This window comes from Lingula anatina, chromosome 9 (assembly GCF_051362555.1).
Source record: "Lingula anatina isolate TDL-2025a chromosome 9, LinAna3.0, whole genome shotgun sequence".
Taxonomy (NCBI): domain Eukaryota; kingdom Metazoa; phylum Brachiopoda; class Lingulata; order Lingulida; family Lingulidae; genus Lingula; species Lingula anatina.
Window position 1 is genome coordinate 7,945,518 of NC_141775.1, and position 14,662 is coordinate 7,960,179.

The following is a 14,662-nucleotide window of genomic DNA, read 5'->3' on the forward strand; positions in this document are numbered from 1 at the left end:
GGACGGACATTTAAGCTGGATTATCTGACAGTAATCTAGTGAGACTTCCCACGGGGATAGATCACTCTAAAATCTATGGGAATGCACCCAAAGGGATAATAAAGGTGATTTGATGTCTTTAAGTCAGTTCTAGATCAATTAATTTGGAAACTTCCCACAGATATTTGGATCGATCTATCTCCCTTGGGAGTATCACGAAATTGCTGTCAACTTGACCGGCTGTTAGGGGCTAATTATCTCTACCCCCTAGCTGATTCGGTAGGCGTGACAGACATTTAAGCCGGTTAGTTGACAGCAATTTAGTGAGACTCCCCAGGGAGTTAGATTGATCCAGATGGATCGATCTAGGCATGGGAACCCAGTTTTAGTTAAGATAAGTTGTACAGTGAAGGTCACTGCTCTCATTACTTTCTATGAACAAATGCAATGTGCACTTGATGTAAAGTCAATCAGTCTTAATGAGTTGGATGAAAGCGCTTAGCAGCATGGTAGCTTTGTCATAATGAACATGATTACAAGGATTATGTTCCTGTGCTACTTAAAAGTAGCATTTGAGCACTGGTAAACACCTTCGATCAGTTCCGGCTGCAAGGCGGGTGCATTTTAATCTCTAGAGTCAGCTTGAATTGTCAGTTGAAATCATCTGATATTGCTGAAATTGAGCCTGTTGGCAAATGAGATCAGAAACTGTGCGGGAATCCATGTGTGGTGTGGATAAGTTTTCAGTGGCAAGGGTGGAACTCTATATACCAGGCATTAATTTCATTTAGAAAGCAATACAGAATCAAGTGACATTTACAGTTTAATTAAACAAAACTCACAAGAAAATAACCAGAAAAATATCTGTGAATGAATTCTGTCAGCCTTTATTCATTGGTGCACGGTACACTCCCTAGTCTGCCTTTTTTTTCTGATACCACTTTTCTCCAAAACTCACGGAACCTCACTTGATTTAAAGCTCAGTCTTACAACTTGGGGTTAATCCAGATGGTTCCCATTCAGAGCTGATGGTCTGGCCAAAGGATTCGAGGGAGTTGTAAAGGCCGTTTCAGAACCGTGTTATGTGGCACGCAAACCATGGAAATTTGTCTAGATTAGACTGGTCTAGACTGACACTGGTGAGGTTGGTCATGAAAGTTGAGAAATTGCCAAAACAGAATTCTGTATCCATGCAGTTCTGTATTATATTATGAAGGTGCAGATGATATTATAGCTAGGCACCTGCCATGTACAGCCAGGAAAAGAATGTCAAATTTTTACATGAAACTCTGAGAAAAGATGCTTAAAAATGTAAAAAAAAAGCCACTGGGTTAATGTGCCTTGTCCATAGCAATCCTGAGACAAAGTAGATATATATTTAAGGAGGGAGTGGCTACATATAGTAATATATACTAGTATACAGATCAGGCACTGGGACCTCAGTTATGTATCTGCTTTTTATTATATGAGCCGTGCCTACTATACAATCACCCTCCCCCCACCCCTGCTGTTGCCAAACTTTACTAATACTGGTCTTTGATTGCTTTGCAAGATTCATCCTCTCAGCATATTTTCCTTTTTTTTTACAATGTTTTCTTTTTTAGTTTATTTCTTGTCCCTTTGGTGAAAAGTGAAAAATTCATTATTCTTCAAATTTTCCACTGCTTTAGAAATTTTGTCTTCTAATGTGAAGATGGCCGGGATTCACTGAGAGTTTAACAATAAATCTGCTGAAACAAAAGAGAAAAAAAGGAGAACATTGATATCTTTGATGTTCTGACACAAGGCTGCTATTGATACCAAATGCTCTGGGATGTGCAAAGAGTACATGCAGTAATACATGTGTACTTAGGGAAGAAAGAATGACTCCATTAAGCTGAACGGTTGAATGGTTATTTTATGGTATTAGGGCTAGATAATGGCAGAGCTGCAGCTGGAGCTGGGGCTGGGGATTTTATTCACTCTGGTTAGTTTAAATAAAGATTGTCTGATACTGAACTCAACCTTGCCTGAATCTCAGGTGTGTTTGGGTTATCAAGTGAGATTTAAATTGCAGCATTAATGATGATTTCATCGAAATTGTAATCCCAAAACAATTCTGATTTCATATTGCAGTCAAACCTCATGTGATTAATATAAAATTTTGTTTTAAAAATGAAGTTCACTAAGTTCAAGCCTCCTGTTGTTAATAATTTTGAATATATGATTAGAGAAGTAACCTAGCTACAACTAAACATTTTCATTGGTAAGCAGAATTTAGGAAACTTTAAGGTTTGCTTTGTCGATGACTTCTGGTAGACCAGAAGCTAGTTTTCTCTCCACAATTGATAAAAATCTATCAGTAGTTTGCTTTTAGTTTGTCAAGTGAGTAAATAATTTATTTGAAGAGTATATATCTTATTATCCACCTTTTGTTTGATATTCTTTTATACATTTACAATGTATCTTAAAAGATAATGTATTATTACCAGGTACTGCAAAATGGCTAGGGAATGAAATCAATTCAACAGCTAGTATCATTCCAGTTCTTTTATTTTGGTTTGATAAAGACATTTTGGTCCAGGCATGCTTTATGTGTAAGTGGAAACATCTTAACAAGTCCTGACATTATCTTTGATAGACTTTCAATGATTAGAAGTCTTTCATCTCATCACACCAGCTCAGTCCTCAAGAGACGTATCATTACAGTGATAATAGGTATGCCTTCCTTCTCCTGGGGTTTTGAGGTTGTTTTAATGTGTTTCAAGCGACTATGGTGTCATTCGTGCAGAGAATGATATCTAAATCTTTTTACAAAGTCATTTTGAATAGGATCGTGCAAGAGTATTTCGATCTATGCTGTTTGCCATCCTTCATCATTTTTGAGTAATTTACTTGTTTTTGCTTTTGTCGGAGTCATTGTGGGAGAGCATGGCACAGTAGGAAATGGAGCCATTCACATTACTTGGAATAAACTATTGTCACCATTTTTCTTCAGACTCATGGTAATTACTCATTGTTTTTTAAAAAATGCAAGTCAATTTCCAATGTATTTTTATTTCCGGGGTTTCATCCTTTTTTAAGTCTTTATTAAATTACAGGATGAAAATAATGTTTGTGATGTTTTAAAACTCCAGCAGGGATTGAGTACCTTTGATGTAATCTACCTTTTGACCTTAAGTACAGGTCCAGATTCAAAACTGGCCATGGTGGGATCATTCCATGCATCTTTTTAATTTTTTTTGATGATTTTGTCTTGTGTTCAATGAATTTTTGGCCTTTTGGGCACTAAATTAAACCATCTGGGATTACCTATGACCCTAAATTTAGCTGGTTTATGATTTTATGAATCATTAAAAGATTTAAGAGAGAATGAAAAGATGTAGCGGAGACAAATAACCACAAGTTGACCAATTGTAGAATTCAGTGAGTGACTTTATTCCTTTGGCCATATTTTACAAACAAACTATATGAAGTTAGGCTGTGTTAGTGCCACGTACAGTGTTAGTGCCGTAGTATAGCACTGTATGTTATATAGACAGAAGTTGAGTGGTATCATCATACACTGCACTTAAGGATCAGACATTGATACTTTGCCATACATTGTAAAAAACATTGGGAAATCTCTTATGTCCCTACCCAGACATAATAGGAACCACTTTAAATACTGTATCTAGTGCTTTGTGAGTGTCAAAACTACAGAGATGATAAGGTAGAAAAGACATGATGATTCAGTGACCCCTGCAGGTCCATTATGTTTTGTGAAATGTGATCGTTTAATAAGGTAACTTGAAGAAGTAACCTCATGAATCTCTTTGACGTCACTCTATTGTATAAATGTAATGGGATTTATCTTGGTATATATTAAAAGAGTTCCTAAATTTTTAGCAGTCTTAAATTTTGTCTCGATAAAGTAAGGGGACATTCAGATTCACGCATCCTACAAGCTTCAGGGATTCTCACTTAAGTGGTATCAGCTTAATCAGCACACAGTAGTTAATAACCCCCAAGCTGCTCGAGGAGGTTTGTCAGACAATTATGCTGATAATTTGCTTGCACTTTAGCGAAAGTCCCCTACAAGGAGTTAATAAGATTTATCAGTGTATTGGTGGGGGGATATTTGATTGCAGGAGTCCAATTTTGAAGCTGCTTCTTGCAGTTGGTCTCAGTGCAGATCGAATTATTTTTATTATATTTGTAATATTAACACAATGTGAATACTAAAGAACAGTTTCAGATTGTCCTATTACTACTGTATGTCATTCTTGCCAGTACTAGTATATTTAATGACTGTAGTATACATATTAGACATACGAGAAGTTAAATATCAATGACATTACATACTAGTATTTGTACATACATATTTCACAAGTTATGCATATGGTTAACATTAAACTCATTTACTTTATATGTTCCCAGAGGTTGTTGCAACACAAGCATATAGTCAGTATTGTAAATAATGTATGGTACCAGTTGATATACTATATGGTGCATGTCCATACTGGTATGTATTTTTAAGTTTTAAGTCACATGAAACACAATGCTGTATATGAAATGATACTGATGTCATCATATTACTGTACGTGTATGACAGGCACTGAAATAAGCAAAATTTCTCCATAAATGCTAGAAAATTTGTAAAGACCTTTAAAAAAATGATTGAAAATTTATTTTTTTTTCATCACAAATTACTATTGGCAGTCACATATAGTTATTTTGGGTGAAGAAGTCAGATAACCCTGTTTAAAATCCAAGTAAAAAGGGGTGTGAATGCATCCAGAAACTACACATTGAGTTCAGCCAACGTGAATGCATTATTTCCATACAAAATCCCATAACAGCATGTGTGCCCTCTTTTTTTGTAAATTATGTGTGCCTGTATGCAGGTAAATTGTGGTGAAATATATGGTTAAGCAATTGATGTTTCCACTGCTGTCAAAGTTTAGCATACAGGTTCGTCTCTTTGGTCTAAAGGGAAGTTAACAAATAGAAAGTTAGCCGGGAGATGGGCACAAAAGCATTGAACCAGGTAAGTGGTGATAACTTATCATAAGCACAAGTGCATGTTGGCGGTTTAAGCGCAAATTCAGTGGCATTTCTGAGCATCTAACCTACAGTTGTTTATAGATTATAGTATTGATTAGATTACAACAGAGAGAGGAGATGAAGAACTGTAAATGCTTGAGCACAAATTTTCTAACAATTAAAAGTGATGAAGTACTGTACAATCTTGTTTTAAAAATGTCGGTGGCTAAGGAATGAATATAAAAAGTAAGAACCAGCTGTGCATTTTGTGTAGACATTGAGCTAAATGTTGCTGAATGATGATGGCCTAATAGGCATATAATAAGAAAACTGTTTAATTACGTAAGAAGCTGAACGAACACAGGGTCTAGTTGTAGAAATATTAGTAAAAAAAAAAGTCATTTAACAGTGTTTTAAGTGCTACAATCTAGATATTAATTGTTTATAAGCGTAGTGCTTTAATACCCAGTAGGTACATGTATTATATATTTGCCAGATACATGAAGTATAGATTGATACTGGCACATTAGAAAAACCTAAGAAAAATGCTCAAATTAGGTGGTATAATCATATATGTAAAGACTCGGTCACAACAGGCCGTACGGGCTGTTTGCATCCAAATTCTGCGCAGAATCTTGTGTCCCCCGCAAGTCCTTCTTACGCAATTTCGAGTTCACAGACAGCCTATAAGCACGTACGGGCTCTTACGGGCTGTTTGAGTCCAAATTCTGCGCAGAATCTCATGTCCCCCTGCAAGTCCATCTTACACAGTTTCGAGTTCACAGACAGCCCGTAAGCATGTCCAAAAGATTCTACAAATAGCCTGCGAACAGCGAGGCCGCAAGCATAACTTGCTCCCCTCGCACGGGGTTAGCAAGAGAGACACGAGGTGTGCAAGACGCACGACGCACGTACGATCCTGAAATTCGTGCGTCCTGTTGTGACCGAGGCTTAAGATAAATGATATAATAATGTACATAATGTATATGACCATAACTAGTATTGAAACATCAGATGCGTGCATTATTTAAATTAAAGATACACTTTTATCTGTTTGATATAAATGTCTAATACTCCTTGGGTATAAAGAGTGAGCAAAAGTTGGAGCATATGCTGGATAGGATAGAGAGATAACCTTTTTTCTCTCATAACATTGAAAGTTTTTCTGGACAATTAGTAAAAATTACACTTTCTATGCATAGATGAAGGTGCTGTGTGTGTGCGTTTGTATGCATGTGTGTGTGTGTGTGTGTGCCTTTGGGGGGGGGGGCACACTGGCATCCTAGCTGAGACTGCCAAAAAAACAACTGAGTTTTTATTTTACAAAATACTAGTATTGATTTTTTTCTAAGATTTATTTTTTTCCTAAAATTCCAAAATATTTCTTGTCAGCTTGACTTATCTTAAGCATTTCTTTAGCAATTGACATTTTTTGTATGTAATGAAAATGTCAGTTAAATAAATAAACAGACAAGCAAATAAGTAAGTGAAATTCAATGAATAAATAAGTTAAACAGATACATGGGTAATTTTTCATGAAAGTTGCCTGGCCTGAAGTAAAAAAAATAATACAACCTACAGAAACTGTTATCCAGGCACTGTTAGTGCAGGTAAACCAGATTAACCTTAATGTCATCAATTAACCTAGACAGGAATACTAGGGTTTGAAGTGAGAAATTGGACATTTGAAGTGCACCTGCAAGAGGAATCGTCACGTGAATGCATTGTGCATGATGGGCAGCAGCTAAGTACACCCTTCGGAAGTTGCAAAGATCTTTTAAGTTAAAACTTTAAACTGAGGAAGCATAAGTTGCATGCATGCAATGAAATGGTGGAAAATTTTACTTGGCGTATTTTGAAAGGTAATGCTTCAATACTTAGCAAGGTTTTACCACCTGTTGCAGGTACTAGAAAATAACTATTGCCCTAGGCACATTTATGATATTATAAGTAAAGTTAATTTGTGAAAGTAGCCCCTGAACTTTTTAATTAGTGGATATCAGCCCCTGGACTTGAAGTTGTTTCTTTAAATTTTAGCTTTTATAATTAGTGTAATGTATCTCATTTACAGAAAAAACAATTATTGGAATCAGGTAAACATTAGAGGATTTTCCAGGGTATTATTTTTTTCCTACTGTTCAGTGAAGACCACTAGTAAGTAATTATTTTTATGAAAGTTGTTTCTGAATGTCAGAATAAATCAGTCTGCAACTGGCATTAGCCACTGGTCTGATGTCCCTGCCATATAAAAATTCATGCGGACCAGTAGATTTTTCAGAATGTGTGAATTTAGTGGTCCAACATTACCCACTACCAGGTTGGCAGATATTATAGGCAAATTTCAAAAAGCCAGTGAATGAAATGACTCTATTTATCTGAAGACATGTCTGTGAATTGAAAAATCAATCTGTGGCCCTGGTAGAGGGTAGTCCAACATGGCCATTAGATTTTTTCTGTAAGTTTACAAAAAAGCCTTTGACTTGATTGATTTTTTCTGAGATGTAACTAAGCATAATTATTCTCAAATATCAATAAATAAATCAATAAATAAATAAACATTTGACAGAATCAAGGTCCTGTTATTACCAATATTGATGCAAAAGGGCAAAGTGGTGGGTGATTTAACAACATAAGCGCAGCTGCAGCATTAAGAATTTTTTCCTTTAATCAAACCAAAATCTAATTGCATTTTTTTTTCATTAAAAAAAAGAATATCCGTAGGTTTGATAAAGTCTTGGTTTCCTCAAATAAGGGTTAGGCCTGCTCGTGAACCAATTTGTCTTGATTTCAGAGGCAAGCACTAATAGCTCAGTCAGATCATGCCTTGTATCGTAAACAGATCAGCTCCCAAGAGGATAAATGACTGATGGCTCAATTATGAAAAATAGTTGAATCTGGAGTGATTTCTACTTGCATTGTACATTGTAATGTGTGCTAAGTGGAATTACATTATAAATCATGCAGTGTGACAGTGACACTTCCATTCAAATGACTGCTGATGGGTATTAATTTGTTGAGTTATGACAGGGTTTTAATTACATTTGTTGAAATTTATAAGTTCATAATATCAAATTGAATGCAATCCACGTCAATCTTTTTCTGCACTGGTGCATATATTATTATGGCCTTGTTCAATATAATGTAATGTTATCATGAGCTTGCAAGTTTTCTTTTGTCACAAACTACATGTAAGTCAAATTATGATTTTATCATATTTAGAAATGTTTTGATATACCATTTGGTGTAAACTGAAACATATTCCAGTTTAACTCCAGATAATTATTAGTTTATGATAAAAGAAAATCTGTGACGTGTTAAATAAAATTTGTTTTGTGTTTTTAAAAATGTTCAAGTCACAAGACGCATAGATTTGAAGATAACTGCATATACGGTTGCACTTAATTAAGTACACTGAAAGGTACAAGACAGGGAGGATATGGTGGTGGGAGTATAGAAACTGTTGGCAGTAATATACCATTGGTGCATGCATCTATTAAAATATCATTTATTTACAAATTGGGTAGTGAACTTGTTTTACTGGGAATATATGATCCTTTAGCTAACTTTGGGGACAAGTATAAGAGGCCGAATCAGAATGTTGGATCCAAGATCCCCATGTAATCTAGGACAGAGTTATTTATATTTGCATCTTTCTTGCCCTTTAAAATCAACTAGTGCAGTTAAATTATTAAAAGTAAACAGTGTCATACATAGTTCACCATATCAGGTCATATCTGGCTGTTATTTTCCATTACATTGAAATATTAACACAAAGGGCACAGAAATAAATGTAACATTTCCGGTGTGTACGATAAGAATAATGGCATGTTGTTTTCTATGGGCAATAATTATCAGTCTTATCAAAACTATCAAAATAGTCAAAATTATTGAATACTTAATTTTTGAATCTTTAAAAATCATTTTTGTGTAGCATTTGTGATGCTTTTGCTGTATTTAACAAAAGAACTTCGAGGTAGCCAGTTTTTCAATCACTCAATAGGAATGTTCTAATTTCAATAATTTATGCCCTGAAAAAATGCAGTATCTATAAAATTCACAATTTTTCCCCAATTGAAAAGATCACATCATTACTGTGCCATGTTGAAGGCCTAATAACACTGTATACAAATTAAATAGGTGCAAACATATGAAATATATTATATATATATGAAATATATAGCCAGAAACCAGTGACATGGCAACTTGTGACAGGGTTGTCCATCACGCTGTCACTCTTCCAGGCCATAGGTCAGTTTGGAAATTAAGACCACATTCCCCTATAGACACCATCAGTCTTCTTAGAATGATCCAGCTCTGCAGGGACTCTTGCTAAGTGCAATCAGCCTAGCTGAATAACACACCTTCTTAGAATGATCTAACTCTGTGGGAACTCTTGCTGAGTGCAATCAGCTTAGCTGAATACCACACCTGCTCCTGATTTTGAGTAGAATACAGAAAAGCTAGTAATTATATACCAGTACTTTGGAAAAAAGAGGAGGTTTGGTAAACTGATTGCATTCATGATCTAACTCAGCGGGAACTCTTGCTGAGTGCAATCAGCTTAGCTGAATAACAAACCTTGTTAGAATGATCTTACTCTGCGGGAACTCTTGCTGAGTGCAATCAGCATAGCTGAATAACACACCTTGTTAGAATGATCTAACTCTGCGGCGACTCTTGCTGAGTGCAATCAGCTTAGCTGAATACCACACCTGCTCCTGATTTTGAGTAGAATACAGAAAAGCTGGTGTTTACGCAAGTACTTTGGTAACAAGTAAACTGATTGCATTCATCAAGAGTTCAATCAATCTACAATTCGGATGGTATCTGTGGGAATGGGGTCTTAAGTTATTAGTAATTAATCACAAAGTGAAGGCATCTTTCAAGGAAATTTTGTTTGTACTGTGTCTTATGAAAGATGTAGAACTGAATGTGTCCACTTCTTATGTGTCATATCTTGAAGCTGTTGAAATGCTAAACAGTTATATTCATCTAGCTAGTAGTATGAGATTGTTCTTGGTTCCAAGGATTTCTGTTTAATTATATTTTATTGATAGTAATCACTAACTTTGGGGCAATTATAGTTATTTTTTAAGTAAATTAGTCATTGATTATGATACTGTAACTTTTCCATTACATTCTGAGGAGTCAATTTTAAAGAGCATTCAGAACATTTAATTGATCCACAGACTAACAGATCCATGGATCAAATATGGCAGACCCATTTCAAAGTGTGCCACAAAACCTCTGAACAGATTTCCAGCAGGGATTAGGCAGTTAGCTTTCAAGTGGGTTGTCCATATTTAATCTAATTGGGGATCTGTTAATTAGTCTGCGGATCAACTTTGGTTGTGAAAGTGGCCTATAGCTAGCTCAGTCAATCCAAGCACATGCTGACATGCTGTAGATCTACACAGTACAAAATTGCCATGATTATATATATATATATATATATATATATATATATATCCATTTTCAGCATAGTGCAATGTGTCTTCATTATGCCATGGAGCATGCAATTCGATGCAACATTTCCATTACTAACTATGATAGTGGTATTGAGGAAGCACTTAGACAATTGCTGTGAGAGATAGAGGTGGCCCTAGCTCATCACGAAAAGTGTCTCTAGATGGCCATTACTTTAGCATACAAGGGATGTTAACAGGTTTTGATGTCATTTGTGTAGAGACCCTCAGCGCACGCACAACACTGGTTTTATAACCTAGTCTAAATAGATTGTGCTTTTAGTGAAGCAGTGTTAATGTCTTATTGGCTGGCTGGCTAAGAGGATATATGTGTCCTGCTTGGTTTGTGGAAAAAAAAACTGCAGCCTCATTTCTGCCTGGTCTTCTGTATGTCATGCAAAGTTTTTGGAATAGCTAGAGGACTTTGTTTTTAAGGTAAGAAAATAACAATCTAATGATAATGAGGCCACCTTAGCATAGATTAAAAAGAAGTAGGTACTAGTATATTGATTGTTAAATTTGGATAGAAGATAAGGTTATGGACAGGTTTTATATTTGGTGTTATAAATTAACTTCTGGTTGGAAGTTTGTAACATGTGCAACTGATTATATTTGACATCTGTGCTTGTGTCCAGTGGGCACATGTAACATTCCTTTTTGGCATGACTTTATTATAAAGGTTGAGAAAAAACATTGAAAATCAAAATGCAAAGGATGCTACTCAGTAAACCTTTTTTCTTAATGATAAAATATGTTTATTGATATGAAATACTATTTAAACAATGTTTTTATGGACAGAAACTGTATCTGGACAATTTAATTAGCACCTGTAACTTTTGTTTCTGTGACTCACATGCACTTTCCTCAATATTATTTAGTTGTAATGGGCAGACACTGTATCTGGACATTTTAATTAGCATATGGCAAAGAAAGCTGTATTATTATTATCCTCGAACTTTCAGGGATATTAATAGAACCAAAGTACAGCAAAAGTTTTTAAACTCACCTGATTATAATGTTTTTGTTGAAGCTGTGAAGTATATTTTTTGCAATTTGAGTGTCCAGCTGTGACTTTGATTTCTAATGGGTATAAAGCTCTGTACTATATATATATATATATATATATATATATATATATATATATATATATATATATATATATATATATATATTTGGAACATCCACAGCAACAGTAGTACATAAATAATAAGAAGTCAGTTTATTAAGTAATTACTATGATTTTCAGCATTATTTGATATTGCATCAAAATGGGCAGAAATATATTTTGTGCACTGCATCCTTTCGTTATATAATTTGTTGTTCATCATTTAAATACTGTTTTAATGTGACATCTCCTTACAGTTATATGTCTTGGCTTCCGTATTTCTTTATTATTATTATTATTTTTTTTTTTTTGTTAACAAATTATCAAAAGATTGATAATTTGTTAACATAAAAAAAGAAAGAAAGAAAGAAAGAAAGAAAGAAAGAAAGAAAAAAAACGAAGCTGAAGGGACTTTTAATTTGACAGGACATACTTGAGTTGTATAATTCCAATCAGAAGTAGCTCATGTTTCATCCGGGCATGCATCTTTCAAGGAACACCCAAACTGTTTTTGAAGCAAAGTGACACTTGTTATGAGGTCTTCCAAAGTGTTTTTCTCTCTGCTCTATTTTATTTCCTCAATTCCACAAATAAATTTATTGACACTCCTATTTCCTTTTTTAACCAATTATCTGTTTCTATTAATACTGCCACTTCACATCTACAGAAACTAGATCAATCCAAATGATATTGAATAAATACACAAGCTCAGAAAAATAAAAATCAATTTTAGAGAGAAAAAAAAACATCTGATAAAAAGACGGAAAATGCTATGGGCTTATAAAGGTTCCCTAAAACAAGGAGGGGATAGATGATACTGGGTAATTTATATAAAACCGGGTTCACAGCAGGTGCCTTAATATTGGGGACACCAGGGGTGGGTAGGTTCTCAATCAAGAAAGAATATCACTAACTACCATCACCAACAGAAGTGATGCTTTAATGGTTAGATCTGCAATATTTTAACAGATCCATTCATCATTCATGACATTCATCAAGTTGTTAAGCCGCATTAAGGAACATTGCTTGTTTCATTTGAAGAACCAATATTTGATAAACCATTGAGCCCAGCATAGCTGTAAATGATATATTTTTCTCATAGTTAATGTCCTAAAACCAGAGAGCCTTAATTATTATCTTCAGGACATGTTTCCAATCAGGGAAGGCAATTGTTTAAGTGATTAAGGCGATGAGAGATGTACTCTGCAGATTTGCTTCAGTTCAGTTAGGCCCAGGGGCTATTTCACAAAAGAAAAAAATGTTGCCAATAAACAGTAGTACTTGGCTCTCATAAGTATTTATGCATTTTATTTATTTATTTATTTATTTATTTTGTAAATTTTTCATTGAAAAAAAATTATTATATGCCCAACCTTTCTCGTATGGCTTTGCCAGCTCCACATTCTGTTGTCAGTTACAAGTCACCATTATAGTTACCGATTCTCCTAGACTATAAGGGCCTGTGCTCACGTCTTTTGGAATTAGGTCACATATAATCTCAACTTGATCCCCCTGGATTTTGGTCTCTGGCAGTGCATTTGCTTGGGGGTGATGCTCGTCACAGTGCATCCTTGTCATAATTTTGGAAAATTAAATGTTAAATATTTTCCAAACCAAAGGAATTATAGGAAAAGTTGCAATAGAAGTCTGACCAAATGTCAAAGTGGAAATTTCAAATATGTCCTTGGATTTGACCTTTGACCTTTATTTCAAGGTCAAAGGGGCCAAGATTTTGTAAAAATGTTTAATTTGCTACAAAAAGTATTTGTGCTGATTTTTTGGAATCTACATGTATACCTATGCTTTCATATTACTGGTATATAGAGGATTTACACTTAACGCTTCCTTTCATCTTTGTGAATTTTGGGTAAATCAGTGCATTTTTTGTACTCTCACCATAATACATACTCTCACCACATCAACCCAACCCTATTTATCCACAACTAATGCACATACATCCATACTTTCCTTTCAACTTAAATGTGCATACTCCTGCTGGTGGTACAATACCAGTAGGCAGTTTTACCTCTCAGATCCTCTAGTTAATTTTGGTTTGTGAGTCAGTGACAGATTGATTTAGAAACCAACATACTCAATGACAAACCAGGTGGACTTGAGCAAAAATGGGTTTGAGTTAACACGATATGGATAATACAAAGAATTATAGCAAAACTTTTAGTTTTCAGATTTTGCTTTTAATTGTTTTGAATCAGCACAGTACTTGCCCGTTTACTTTTGCTAAAAACTTTATCATTTGTCTCATTCAGAATAGGGGACTAACTAGCCTGATGGTCAAATATGGCAACCCACTACAAAGCATGCTATCTAATCTGCTAGTAGACAGTGAATGGATTCCCCGTGGGGAGGTATTCAAGTGAGTCGGGCCATATTTGACCCTCGGATTAGTAAGTCCCCTATTCTGAATAGGGCCATAGACATATTATCTGCAACTCCCATTTTATGTAATGTTGTCACTTATTATTATTTTTTGATACTTTCCCCTGTACCAGCTGAGTGACGATAAAGCACTGCGCAGTGTGAAATGTAGCATTTATCATTACATACTCGAAACACTAAGTGCCAGTCTTAGTTTTCAGGGTGAGTACTTGAAATTGCAGGTGGTCTATGATACAGTAATATCTATGTTCTTGACTACATGAGGATCCTGAAAGAGGGAAATTAGCAGTAGGTTGATAAATAGTTTTGTTGCTGCAATAATGTTGGTTTAGACCAAAATAATGGTAGACTTATTGTAAATTAAGGGGTGGTCCATGAGATTTGTCTGTGTTCAATCTGACTTGTTTCTTTTTAAATGGCTTAAGTTAGGTGAAGCTTTTAGTGCACAGTGTCAGTACATGTACATGTTTTTTTTAGGTATATTGTCTGAATCAAAGACCCCATTTCCATAGATTTTAGGTCGATCTATCCCTGTGGGGAGTCTCACTAGATAACTGTCAGCTTAGCCGGCTTAAGCATCTGTCCCGCCTACTAAAAGCTAGGTCGATCTAGTTGGATCGATCTCATCTCTGGGAATGGGTCTTTACATGGTGTTGTAAGAAATGGTCTGAAGTGCATAATTTTAATGACATCTTCGGGGTAGCCAGTTAAC

At 35.1% G+C, this 14,662-nt stretch overlaps 1 protein-coding gene across 11 annotated transcripts in view; it reads left to right on the forward strand.

The window, feature by feature from the left end:
• LOC106151033 (neprilysin-1) overlaps window positions 1-14,662 on the forward strand; it is a 46,126-nt gene that overhangs the window by 4,314 nt on the left and 27,150 nt on the right. Inside the window, exon 1 of one of the 11 annotated variants that reach the window (XM_013524106.2) lies at window positions 4,840-4,987. The exons of the other annotated variants lie outside the window; for them this stretch is intronic. The gene's annotated coding sequence lies outside the window, so the exon portion shown is untranslated. Of the gene's footprint in view, window positions 1-4,839; window positions 4,988-14,662 lie in introns of those variants that run through there. 11 annotated transcript variants of the gene reach the window in all.